Below are 11,831 nucleotides of genomic sequence, written 5' to 3'. Positions count from 1 at the left end.
GGGGCTGCTGCCCTGGGCTTACCCATCCAAATCCACTAGGCTCTGTAAAGGTGCTGCTCTCATTTTGAAAGGGGGCTCTGCATGAAGTGGTGAGAGACTAGCAAATAACTGGATTTTTCTATAAGAAAATATCTTCTAGTGGTAGAAAATGAAAATTTTCTCATTTGTTAGGAAAATAAGTTTTTACATTATAAAGCAAAATCTAGCTGAATTAAGGGTTTTGAGTAAGTATGTTAAATTGGTTATTTTATGCTTAAAAGAACTGGAAGAAATAGAAGAGATTCATTTAAGTATGCGAACATTAAATGCTCTAATTCTGTTTTTAACACAGTCTGGGATCGCTAACAGAGTTAACATGGAAATCTTATACAAATGCTAAGAAAAATACCTTAAAATTTTAAATATCTTTACCCAAAGGGAATTTTGATAAACTCCTAGTAAGAAATACACAGTTGAATACTGACATTCAGAGGGATATGTCGAGACATTCGTGAATGCGAAGCCCTGTGGGTAGACACATGGCTCTTTCTCTTGGTACCCACTCGAAGAAACAACTTTGTACCATTTAGATCATATGTGAACAACAAACCAGGTACTCAGCTCCCTCACTAGCCCCAAATCCAACCTTCAGATTTGTGCCACAACCAAATTACTACATTAAGGATCTTCAAGGTCTCCCTTAAAGAGTCAGAAATGCTAAGGTTAAATATGTTCCAACCATCTATTACATTTCCAAAATATAAGAAACAAGTCTTAACAGCTAACATCATAATGGCACTTCCACTGAAACAAGGAGCGAACCCAGGATGACTGTTAACCTCCATTTACATTCTGGGATATCCAACTAATTCGTACATTTCTCTGCTTTGAAGTCCCAGGCCTTCTCTAAAGCCAGGAAAGCCTGCTCAGTCTGTGCAAGCCTAACGCACCTGAAAGTGTGGTGTAAATAATGTCAGCCATGTGTCACAGCCTTTTGTGGGCATTTCTGGGATGGGCCATAGAGGCCCCTAAAAACTCTGAAACTTCAAAGATTAGTGCATGTCTTAATTTTCTGGGAGAGACCCGTACCTTTCATCAGATATTCAAAGAAGTCTGTTTCCCAATAAAGAACCACTGGCAGAAAGGAAGCAGTAGAAGGAAAACAACAGAATGTGAACAGTGATTATTTCTTGTGGAAATTATTTTGGTTATTTATGGTGGAGTTTTGAGCACATTTAATTTTTTTCTTTATACACTTCTGTATTTTCAATAAGGAATATGCATGAAGACGGTAAAGATGGATGTGTTAACGTGTTAACTAAGAGCTCAATAAAATGTTTTGCTGCCATTAAAAAAAAAAATGTTTTTTGGCCGCACTGCACGGCTTGTGGGATCTTAGTTCCCTGACCAGGGATTGAACCCAGAGCCTAGGCATTGAAAGTGCAGAGTCCTAACCACTGGACCACCAAGAAATTCCCTAAAAAAAAATGTTTTAAAAGAATTTTAAATGACACTGAAAAGGCTTATGACATAATTGAGAAAAAAAAACAGGATATAAGATTGTTTACAAAGTCTGTGACCTCAACAATGTAAACAATATGTGGAGAAAAAAGCTCCTGGACTAGTAAGTGTTTATAGGAAGGTTGCAGGATACAAGTTGATACACTAGTCATTTGCTTTGCTACATACCAGCAATGAACAATTGGAATTTGAAAATAAACCACAACAATACCACTTAACGTTAGTACTCAAAAAAGGAAAAAAAGAAATACTTAGATATAAATCTAACAAAATGTGTACTATATCTCAATGAGGAAAACTCTAAAAACTGCTGTAAGAAATCAAAGATCTAGGGGCTTCCCTGGTGGCACAGTGGTTGAGAATCTGCCAGCCAATGCAGGGGACACGGGTTTGAGCCCTGGTCTGGGAAGATCCCACATGCTGCGGAGCAACTAGGCCCGTGAGCCACAACTACTGAGCCTGCACCTCTGGAGCTTGTGCTCCGCAACAAGAGAGGCCGCGACAGTGAGAAGCCTGCGCACCGCGATGAAGAGTGGCCCCTGCTCGCTGCAACTAGAGAAAGCCCTCACGCAGAAACAAAGACCCAACACAGACAATAATTAATTAATTAATTAAAAAGTAATCAAAGATCTAAATGAATGGAGAGAGAGTCCATATTCATGGGTAGGAAGAGTCAATATTGTCAAGATGATAATTCTTACCAACTTAATCTATAACTTCCACACAATCCCAATTAAAATCGCAGCAAGTTACTTTGTGGATATTGATAAGCTGATTCTAAGGTTTATATGGAAAGGCAAAAGACCCAGAATAGCCAACACAGTACTAAAGAAGACGAACAAACTTAGAGGACTGACACTATCTGACTTCAAGACTTGCTACAAACCTACAGTAAAGACAGTATGGTATTGCTGAAAGAATAGATAGATTAATAAAACAGAATAGAGGTCCCAGAAGTAGACCCACACACATATAATGAACTGATCTTTGATAAAAGGAAAATGAGCAATTTGCTGGAGAAAGAATCGTCTTTTGACAAATGGCACTGTGACAACTCTATATCCACAAGCAAAAACATGAATCTAGACACAGATCTTCACCTGTCACAAAGAGTAACTTAAATTGGATCATAGACAATGCAGAACACCAAACTATAAGACTTCTAAACTATAACATAAGAGAACATCTAGGTAATCTTGGGTTTGGCAATGAGCTTTTAGATACAGCACCAAAATCACAATCCATGAAAGAAAAAGTTGATAAAGTAGATTTTATTAAAATTGAAAACTTCGGCTCTGTGAAGACATGTAAGAATAAAAAGGCAAGCCACAGACTGGGAGAAAATATTTGCAAACGTGTTTGGTATCCAAAGGATACCAAGGGCTGGTATCCAAAATATCAATATATAAAGAATTCTTTGTGTGTGTGCATATTAGTTATAAAGAATTCTCAAAATTCAACAATAAGGAAACACCCAATTTAAAAATGGGCAAAAGATCGTAACAGCTCACCAAGGAAGATATACAGATGGCAAATAAGTGTATGAAGAGAACGTCCAACATCATATGTCCTCATAAATTGCACGTTAAAACAATAAGATACCACACTACACATCTATTAGAATGGATAATTTTTTTTTTTTTTTGAAATCAACAATACCAAATGTTGGTGATGCTTCAGAGCAGCGGCAACTGGTGAGAATGCAAAATGCAACAACTTTGGAAGACAGTCTGGCAGTTTCTCACAAAGGTAAACACACTGTTACTCTAAGATCCAGCTATGCCCACACAAAAACTTGCACACAAATGTTTGTAGCAACTTTATCCATAAATGCCCCAAACTGGAAGCAACCAAGATATTCTTCAATAAGTGAATGGAAAACAAACTGTGGTACACCCAGGCAATGGAATATTATTCAGTGCTAAAAAGAAATGAGCTATCAAGCCACAGAAGACATGGAGGAAACTTAAATGCATCTTGTAAGTGAAAGAAGCCAGTCTGGAAAGGCTACACACTGTATGATTCCAACTATAAGACATCCTGAAAAAGGCAAAACTATAGAGACAGTAAAAAGACCAGTGGTCGGCAGGAGTTTGGAAGGGGACTGAGGGAGAGTGGGGAGCGATCACCGGTGGAGCACAGGTTTAGGGCAGTGAAACTATTATTTGATACTGTAACGGTGGATACAGGGCATTATGCATTTGTCAAAACCTGTGTGGCCTGACCAAAAAAAAAAAAAGAGAAATAAAGGTACAACACAAATGGTGAACCCTAGAATAAACTATGGACTTTAGTTCATAATAATGTATTAATCTTAGTTCATTAATTGTAACAAATGTACCACACTAATGCAAGATACTGATAATAGAGAAAACGTGTGTGGGGGGAGGTGGGTGTTAATGGGAACTCAGTACAATTACTGCTAGATTTTTTTGTAAATCTAAAACTATTCTAAAAAAAATGCCTATTAATTTTTTAAATGCAAAATGTTCATACTGATTATGAATAATTTCTCATTTCTTATTTTTAAATGTATTTTCAAAATGTTTTTCAATAGATCAGTTATTAATCATAGAATCAGGCAAAAATTAAGCCCTGAATTCTAAAAAACTATACTGAAAAGCACGAATTTTTTTAAAACCTGATTAAAGTTTTTAGTCCTTTTAAGAGAAACAGGGCCAAATTTTCCCAATAAAATACCAAAAGTGAAGGTACGGGTATTCTTACCCATTTTTGAAGTGTTTGCACATCCTAGCATTACCTGGTAAGGAGCCTTGCTCACGTGCTGGTCAAGCCTCCTAAGCCTCTTTGTGCAAAACCTACGCGTGACCCTCGCTTTCCTCAGTTCCAGACCACAGAGAAGCGCTAACTAACCCAGGTGGCCAAAACTCTGCGCATGTGTGAAGTGCATTCCCATTTACCGGGGCAGAGCCGTGGGCACTACCCGCAGCGAGGGTGCCTCCACAGGGGGAAAGCTGCCTCCAAAGTTCCCTGGCTGCACAGTCTCACCTGACTCACCTGTTATCCATCTGACTGACCTCAGATTTTAGCGGCCCCCCCTCTAGCCCTAGGAAACCGCCTCCCTTGGCCTTAAATGAAAGCACATCATCAGGTGTTGGTGTTTGCTTCTGACTCAAAAAGAGCCTCCTGGGGAACAATAAGCATGATTTGCCCCATGACCCCTCTACGCAAGAAGGAAATCACCGAGATCGGTGTGGTTTGAAATCTCTGTAATACCTCTTTCCTATGCCCACATCCCATGAGCGTAAGCAGTGAAGCATTTTAAACTGTAATGTGCTAGATTGGCAGTTCTTAGCCAGGGATTCACATCAGAACCACCAGGGGAACTTTTCCCAAGTGTAGAGTCCTGGCCCCCTGCCTTGATCTATCACAAGAATTGCCGAGAATTGTAGTGATTAAACCTCCACTGGCCACTGGAATGAGGGTGAAAAGGAGAAGCAGAAGAAGAACAGGAAAGATCTGGTTTCCCTGGGCAGAGTAGGGATGAACTGGGGGGAGCCCCAGCTAACAGCCTCAGAGTGCCCACCCAAGCTGGGGTTTTCCAGGGATAAGGCTGAGAGCAGCACCTCGGTTATCAACTGGATCTAGCTGGTTAGTTGACAACTCCCATCAGAGCCGGGTTTGCCTAGGTCATACAACTGGGGCCATAATCCTTAGGCAGCCTCCAGGGGCCTGGTGGACACTCGTTTCTGGGAGCTTACATAAGTTCCCACTAAGATCAAAGGGAAAAAAATTCTGTGAAGATGGCCATGCTGGTGTTTCTTTTTTTTTTTCTTTTTTTGCGGTACGCGGGCCTCTCACCGCCATGGCCTATCCCGTCGCGGAGCACAGGCTCCGGATGCGCTGGCCCAGCAGCCACAGCTCACAAGCCTAGCCGCTCCACGGCACGTGGGATCCTCCCGGACTGGGGCACGAACCCGCGTCCCCTGCATCGGCAGGCGGACTCTCAACCAGTGCACCACCGGGGAAGCCCATGCTGGTGTTTCTTAAGTGATATGGGTCAAGCTCTTTTTTTAAAAAAAATAACTAATTAAGTAATTAATTTTTGGCTGTGTTGGGTCTTCGTTGCTGCGTGTTGGCTTTAGTTGCAGTGAACTGAACCCGTGTCCCCTGCATTGACAGGCGGATTCCCAACCACTGCACCACCAGGGAAGCCCAAGCTCTAAGTTTTGAATGAACACAACATTAGACAAAATCACCCCACTCCAAAAAAGTAGCTCACTGATCCTGATAGAATGGCTATAGAGACTCACTGTTGCAGGGTGACCTGGAGGAGGCCACCAGCTTCTCTGCGCCTCTGTGTCCAGCAGCCACCTGAGAAAATGTGCTTCAAGAGGGACTCAGGGAGGAGTGCTGTTGTGCAAGGGCCATGTGATTGTACCATCTCCTGTCAATGTAGGGAAAGTCCTCTCAGCTCTGACTGATCAGCAAAAATTGGGGGCTGCCTACAAGTCAGACCCTGCCTTGGGGCCTGGGGACACAGTGATGAACAAGGCAACACGGGCTAAGTCTCTCTGGGGACTAAGAATTTTGGCCTTTGCATCTCTTGCAGAGTATCTCCTCCGAGTGAGCTGAGAGAGATTCGTGGCAGCTTTGCATCCTGTCTGCATCCAGCAGGGTGAGGGTTTGCCCCTTCACAGAAGCAGATTGGGCATGAAGGCCTCTTGTGCAAAAACAGCCTCCAGGCCTCCTTCCAGACAAATTCTCGTAGGGGCACCCCCTGGGACTGGCAGCCACCTGCCCAGGGCTAGTGAGAGGATGCCTCTAACAGCTCCAAATTGTAATATACGTAGTATGCTCCTTTCCTTCCACAAACTACGTGGAGATTCCTTTCTGGTTTTTTCTTTTCTTTTCTTTTCTTCTCCGTGTTCTTAAAAAACAAAATGTCACTGTAAAACAGGGTATAATGCAGCTTCTTCTAAAGCAGGAAGGGCTCCAGTACTCCCTGCTAATTTCACATTTCTGAAAAACCCCAGTCCCAAGACACAAAGTAGGGGGGAGGGGGCGGGGCTGATGGCCTTGGAGGGAGGGTCTTTCCAGGGAGAGAGAGAAACAGTCACATGAACCTCTGTCCAGGCACTTGGACACTGGACAACACAGCAAAACTAGGAGTGGGGAGATTCCTGCTGAAAAGGTCACGGCCAACAGCTCCCAAAGGCTGCACACCAGCACCAGAGTCCCAACTCTGCATTTGCTCCATTTCAAACTGGGCCTCAAGGAGACCCAGGTGACAGAGACATTTGACTAGAGAGGTGGGGAAAGGGCCACCTGCATCCCCAGGCTTCCATCCCTGATTCAAGTGCCAGGGACTTCAACTCTCCAATAAAGAGCCTCTCTCAATTCTCAATCCACAGCTGACTACTTTACAGCCTCAGTTTTCTCTTCTGTAAAATGATGTAATCATAGGATCCATCTCAAAGAGATGCAATGAGAATTAAATGACATAAAACATTTAAAGTGCAGAAAAGAACAGTATTACTGTCTCTCAGCAGGAACTGGTGAGCTCTTTCAGAATGGCTCTTAAATGCTTCCAAGTTTTGAAAGCACCCTGACCTTCCAAAATATGACTTCCTGAGAACATTTTCACCCAAGTAATGGGGTCAGCAAGGCAGAAGCCAGCCTGCAGGTAAAAAAAACCTCCCTCCTCAGCCAGAGCTGAGCAGGTGTGGCCTTGGGTAACCTGCAAAACCAAATTTGCGGTTCAGCCTGTGAGCCAAATTCCTGCTTCTTTCCGGGTGAAGAGGTTCCTTCCTGGGCCCTCCGCTGCTCATTTGCCCAAGACGCACGCACACAGGCTGCGAACTTTCCTCGTGGGGGTCCCTGGCCTTCAGGACAAGGGCTGCCCTGCCTCAAGCCTTCCCTTGCTGGAGAAGATGGCATCAGACAGCAAGCCGCTTCTGACCCTGCCACGAACAAAAACAGCCTCCTGGAGCTCTGAGGGGAACCTGGACTCGGGTGGGTTCCCACTCCCCTCTCCTCCTGGGGCCTGCAGAGACCTCAAGAGCCCTAGTGCTCTGGTTCAGCTGGGCTGCACCACCCTGCTCCCACCCCTGCGGCACGGAGCTGTGAGGCCCCTGGCCTGCCCCCGAGCGTGCCCTCCCCCAGGATCCTCAGCCGGGCTGTCCTGGGGACCAGGGCGGGGTCAGTGGAGGGGAGCCAGCCGGCAGGTGCCGCGCCCAGGGAGCGTGAGTCAAGGCTAGCTGGGGGGGAGGGGCAGACGTGGAGGAGCCCTGGGGCAGCAGAAAGGGGTGGAGAGATGGAAACCTGCTTAGCTCTGGGCCCAGTCGGGGACCCTGAAGAAAGTCGCTCTGACAGAACGTCCAGGGCTCTTCCACCTTCTCTTTATATCCTTGTTGGAAAACTGTGGCCTCTTGAAGCCCACCTGTGCCGGAGAATTTTGCAACTTGCCAGTGGCTTTTGTCACCTGTGGAAAACTACACAGGTCAACTAACAAACCAGCTTGCTTATCAGGAGGTTGGAGCCAGGAAGACTGCAGGCCTGGGGTGGGGAAATCCTATCTTGCATGGCTTCCTTCCTTCCTCCCTCTGACTGGGTCCCCCAGGGATGGGGAGGCCTTCCTGGACCTGGCACCCAGGCTGCTGGGCTCCCAGCCACGTGTCCAGAGGACACCCTTCCTGCCACCTGGGTCCTTCTTATCTTCCTGGGACACAGGGAATGTGAGGCGCCAGCTCTGGAGACTAAGTGGGAAACACCTGCATCTCCAGGGCCTCGAAACAGCCTGCTCTAGCCTGGCTTTCTGGGAGAAGCTGGGGGAGAACACTGGTTAGAAGCGTTCCAGTCTGGCTACGTACCGCATCAAGTATGTCCTGCTGGCGGGGCTCTTCCCAGCAAGGACTGAACAAGAGGCTCTATGTGAAGGCGCCAGCACACAGCAGGTGCCCACAGACATTCTTCCTCGAGGCCCCGGGCCCAGCAAAGGCTTATATTCATCAGTATCTATCCAACCTGAGAGTGTCTACACCTGAGCTTTAATAGTGACTTAAATTTAAAATCTGGATATGCTTGTGGAATGCTGCTTGATTTGTTTAAACAAACGCGGTCCATTTTCTCCGACTCTCAGCCGATTTTGGAGGGTTGTGGGACCTCCTTTATATGCAGAAAGCAGGTCTGTCTTCTTTCGTTTCCTAATGGTCTCCCCATCCCTACCCAATAAACACACCAACCAAGCCCATAGTCAGGCCAGTTCCCAAGATGCAAGAATAAAGAGAAAGGTCAGAGACCGAGTCTCCATCCCCCTCCCCTGAAGTTGGTCAGCTGCCGTTGCCCGCAGCGTCTGCCCTGCCAACCGTCATGCAGTCGGGACCTGCATGGAGCTGGTGCCTGGTGCCTCTCCCCCCGGGTGCAGCTCAGGTGCAGGAGTGCTGTGGGAATTTTCCATCTGACTCTGCAGCCTGCCTGGCTCCTCCTCAGATCATTATCCTGCCATCGACAAGCTTGCTGGGCTGGGCAAGCTTTCCTGCAGGTCAGCGCGGGCAGTAGCACCCCTGCCTGGACGTGCTCAGGCCGGGCTTCCGCTCTGCAGCTCGAAAGGACAGAGGAGGGAGTCAGGGCCCCAGATACCCCTCAGCCCAACCTCAGGCCAAGGCCTTGTTTTCGCCGGCTGCCTGCAGCCTCAGATTCTGCCTCTGCCCAGGCCTGTTTTCCTCCTGGCCTCCTGCTCTCCTGTTTCCTTCAGCTTTCCCTCTGGGCGGCTCCCAGCTCTTCCAAAAACCCCCTCCAGGAAATTTGCTTGTTGCCACAAAATAATGCAAATGTGCTCCTGCGGCTGCCCGCTGAGCAGCAGCGGTCTCTGTCTCCCAGAGACCCAGGGAGGAAGGAAGAGGCAGCCGGCGCCCCTCGGTGCCCCCTCTCCAGCTGACAACAACAGGCCACAGCTGCAGCAGGGCCTCGGGGCCAGACAAAGCCTTGGCACGTTGTCTAAGGGAACCAAGTTCAACCCAGAGAAAGGCCACACAAGACCCTCAGACACTCCCAGGCCCTTTTTTTTTTTCCTGTTTAATATATAAAAATGGTTTGGATAAAGTTTCTGTTCGTGTTTAGCATTTGTTTATCTCTGTTTATCTAATTCAAACTCCTTGTCCTGTCTGGAGCAGAAAGGGAGGACACAGGGACAAACACCTCTAAGGCCCACAGTCCTGGGGAGTGACGAATGCGGGGACAGAGGAGGGCAGCTGATCCTGTCTGTACGGCGTCTGGGAGCCGGGCCCTGACCTACGTCCCGCGGTCACAGCGGCCTGATGCCCTGCACCCCCAGTGGCATAGGGCAGGAGGCCGGGGTGAGGGCTGCCACCTCCAGAGGAGAATGGGGGGGGTAGGGCAGCGTGAAGTGTCCGAGGCAGAATGCAGTGACGACAAAAACCTCTCAGCTCTTCCCACCCCTCTCCTCACCATCACGCAGGGTCCCGGGGCTGAGGGGCTGAGGAGAATGTGACCCGTCCCCGGCTCTCCTCTTGTCTTGCAGCCGCTGCCTCCGTGATGGGGCCGATTGCCCGGGAGAGGAATGGAGGCTCAGAGGGATTACCGAGGTCACACAAGTGGTAGGTGGTGATTCAAAGCCAGGTGTGTTTGGAATTCAATGGCTGTGGGGCCTTTCCCGTTTACGGGGATGCTGTCAACCAGAATACACAGCCCTCGCCTTGTGAAAGCTGGTACCTCCACATTCTCTCTCAGCTCCGAACTCCAAGTCCCATAGCATCTTTGCACCTATAAATGGGAGCCCAGAGACTCCCTTGAGGCCCCTAGAAACCACAGGTATTTGAAAGCTCAGCTTTCTGGATTGGCCTGGGACTGACTGGATAAGAATAATAGAGCCGTGGGGTCCAGTGGTTAAGACTCAGGGCTCTCACTGCCGAGGCCCTGGGTTCGATCCTTTGTCGGAGAACTAAGATGCCACAAGCCACACGTCGTGGCCAAAAACATTAAAAAAAAAAGAATAAAAAAGAATAATAGAGCAGGTGAAGCTGTCCCGTTTTCACATTAAGCCTCCAAATTAGGACACAGACCAAATGAGGTATAAGGCCTAATAAGAAGGCAAGGCAAAGTAACTTTGCCTTGTGATTGCAAGGGAGAATTGCCCTCATTTTGGGTGGTATTATCCAGCTACATTTATTCATGTGGCCCATTATGTGGCTCTCACCAGCCAGAGAGCAGGGAAAGATTTAGGGCTCTGGGACTGAGCATGTAGGCCTGTCTCCCTTCAGAAGTGTGGTCCCTCCTGTCTCCCCACAGCAGCTCTTAGGGGATGGAAGGCTACAGGCCAGGGCTAGGACTAGGGCTGGAAAGGGGAGGGAATTATCAGGGCAAAATCTCTCTCTCCCACAAAGGATGCTGAGATACTGGTGCAGTTTGGCAAGTCCTAACACAGGCCTCGTCTGCCCAGCCCCTCAGTGAGGGCCTTGGGGCAGCCCCACAGAAGGGACACTGCACCCCAGTGGGCTTCAGGTCACGACCTAGGAGACAGGCCACAGGAGGGGTTGAATCATAATTGAGGCCTGAAAGCTTGTGAAAGGAGGCGCATCTGCCCCCAGACAAGAGCTGTGCGCCTCTGACCCTGGAGAGGGTGGCTGGTTGAAGGCAACATCCTTGACATTCCCGAGGTACCCCTTGGGACCGCTCTATCCTCTTCCGACTTTTCTCACCACTTTGCTGCTCACCCCTGCCTGCCGTCTCTGTGGCCTAATATGGGGGTGGGCAGAGGCGTTAAGCCCTGATGCCTCCAGGTTCTCAGCGTGCACCCTCCCTGTTGCCTGGTGGTTTCAAGCCTTTCTTCTGGAACGTTCAGCTTTGTCCTGACAACATCTCCATCGGCTGTGAGCGCCGAGAGGCCCAGGACTTACGTGTAGGCAAAATGCATTTCAGCCTTGGCTTCTCAGACCGGAGGGAACCACAAATCCTCATGTGTGCTTCGTTTGGGCTTTTTTCCTGGTGGAAATAAAACATTACTGAGAGTATGGGGGAGGGGGGCTCTCGAGACTAGCTTAGCCTTTGTTTGTCTGTTGGAGCACAGATGGAGCTGGTGGGGATCCCAGGGAGAAGATGAGCCCCTTCTGAGACCTGGTGGCAGAGTGGGGTGTGGAACTGATATGGATCAAAGGAAAAGTCCTGCGCTCTCAGGAGCTGCCAGACCCACAGCAAGCCACCAGATCCCAGCCTCCTCCTGGCTGCCATGCCATGTAGGCCCAGCTTCCAAGGCTCTGGACCCACCGGCTGGCTGCCTGCAGCAGAATCGCCTGGGTGCTTGTCAAAATCACACAATCCTGGTTCCAGCCCTAGATGTTCTAGGAGAGGAA

This window comes from Neophocaena asiaeorientalis, unplaced genomic scaffold, assembly GCF_003031525.2.
Source record: "Neophocaena asiaeorientalis asiaeorientalis breed wild unplaced genomic scaffold, Neophocaena_asiaeorientalis_V1.1 scaffold190, whole genome shotgun sequence".
NCBI classification, from domain to species: domain Eukaryota; kingdom Metazoa; phylum Chordata; class Mammalia; order Artiodactyla; family Phocoenidae; genus Neophocaena; species Neophocaena asiaeorientalis.
This window is presented reverse-complemented; position numbering follows the sequence as displayed.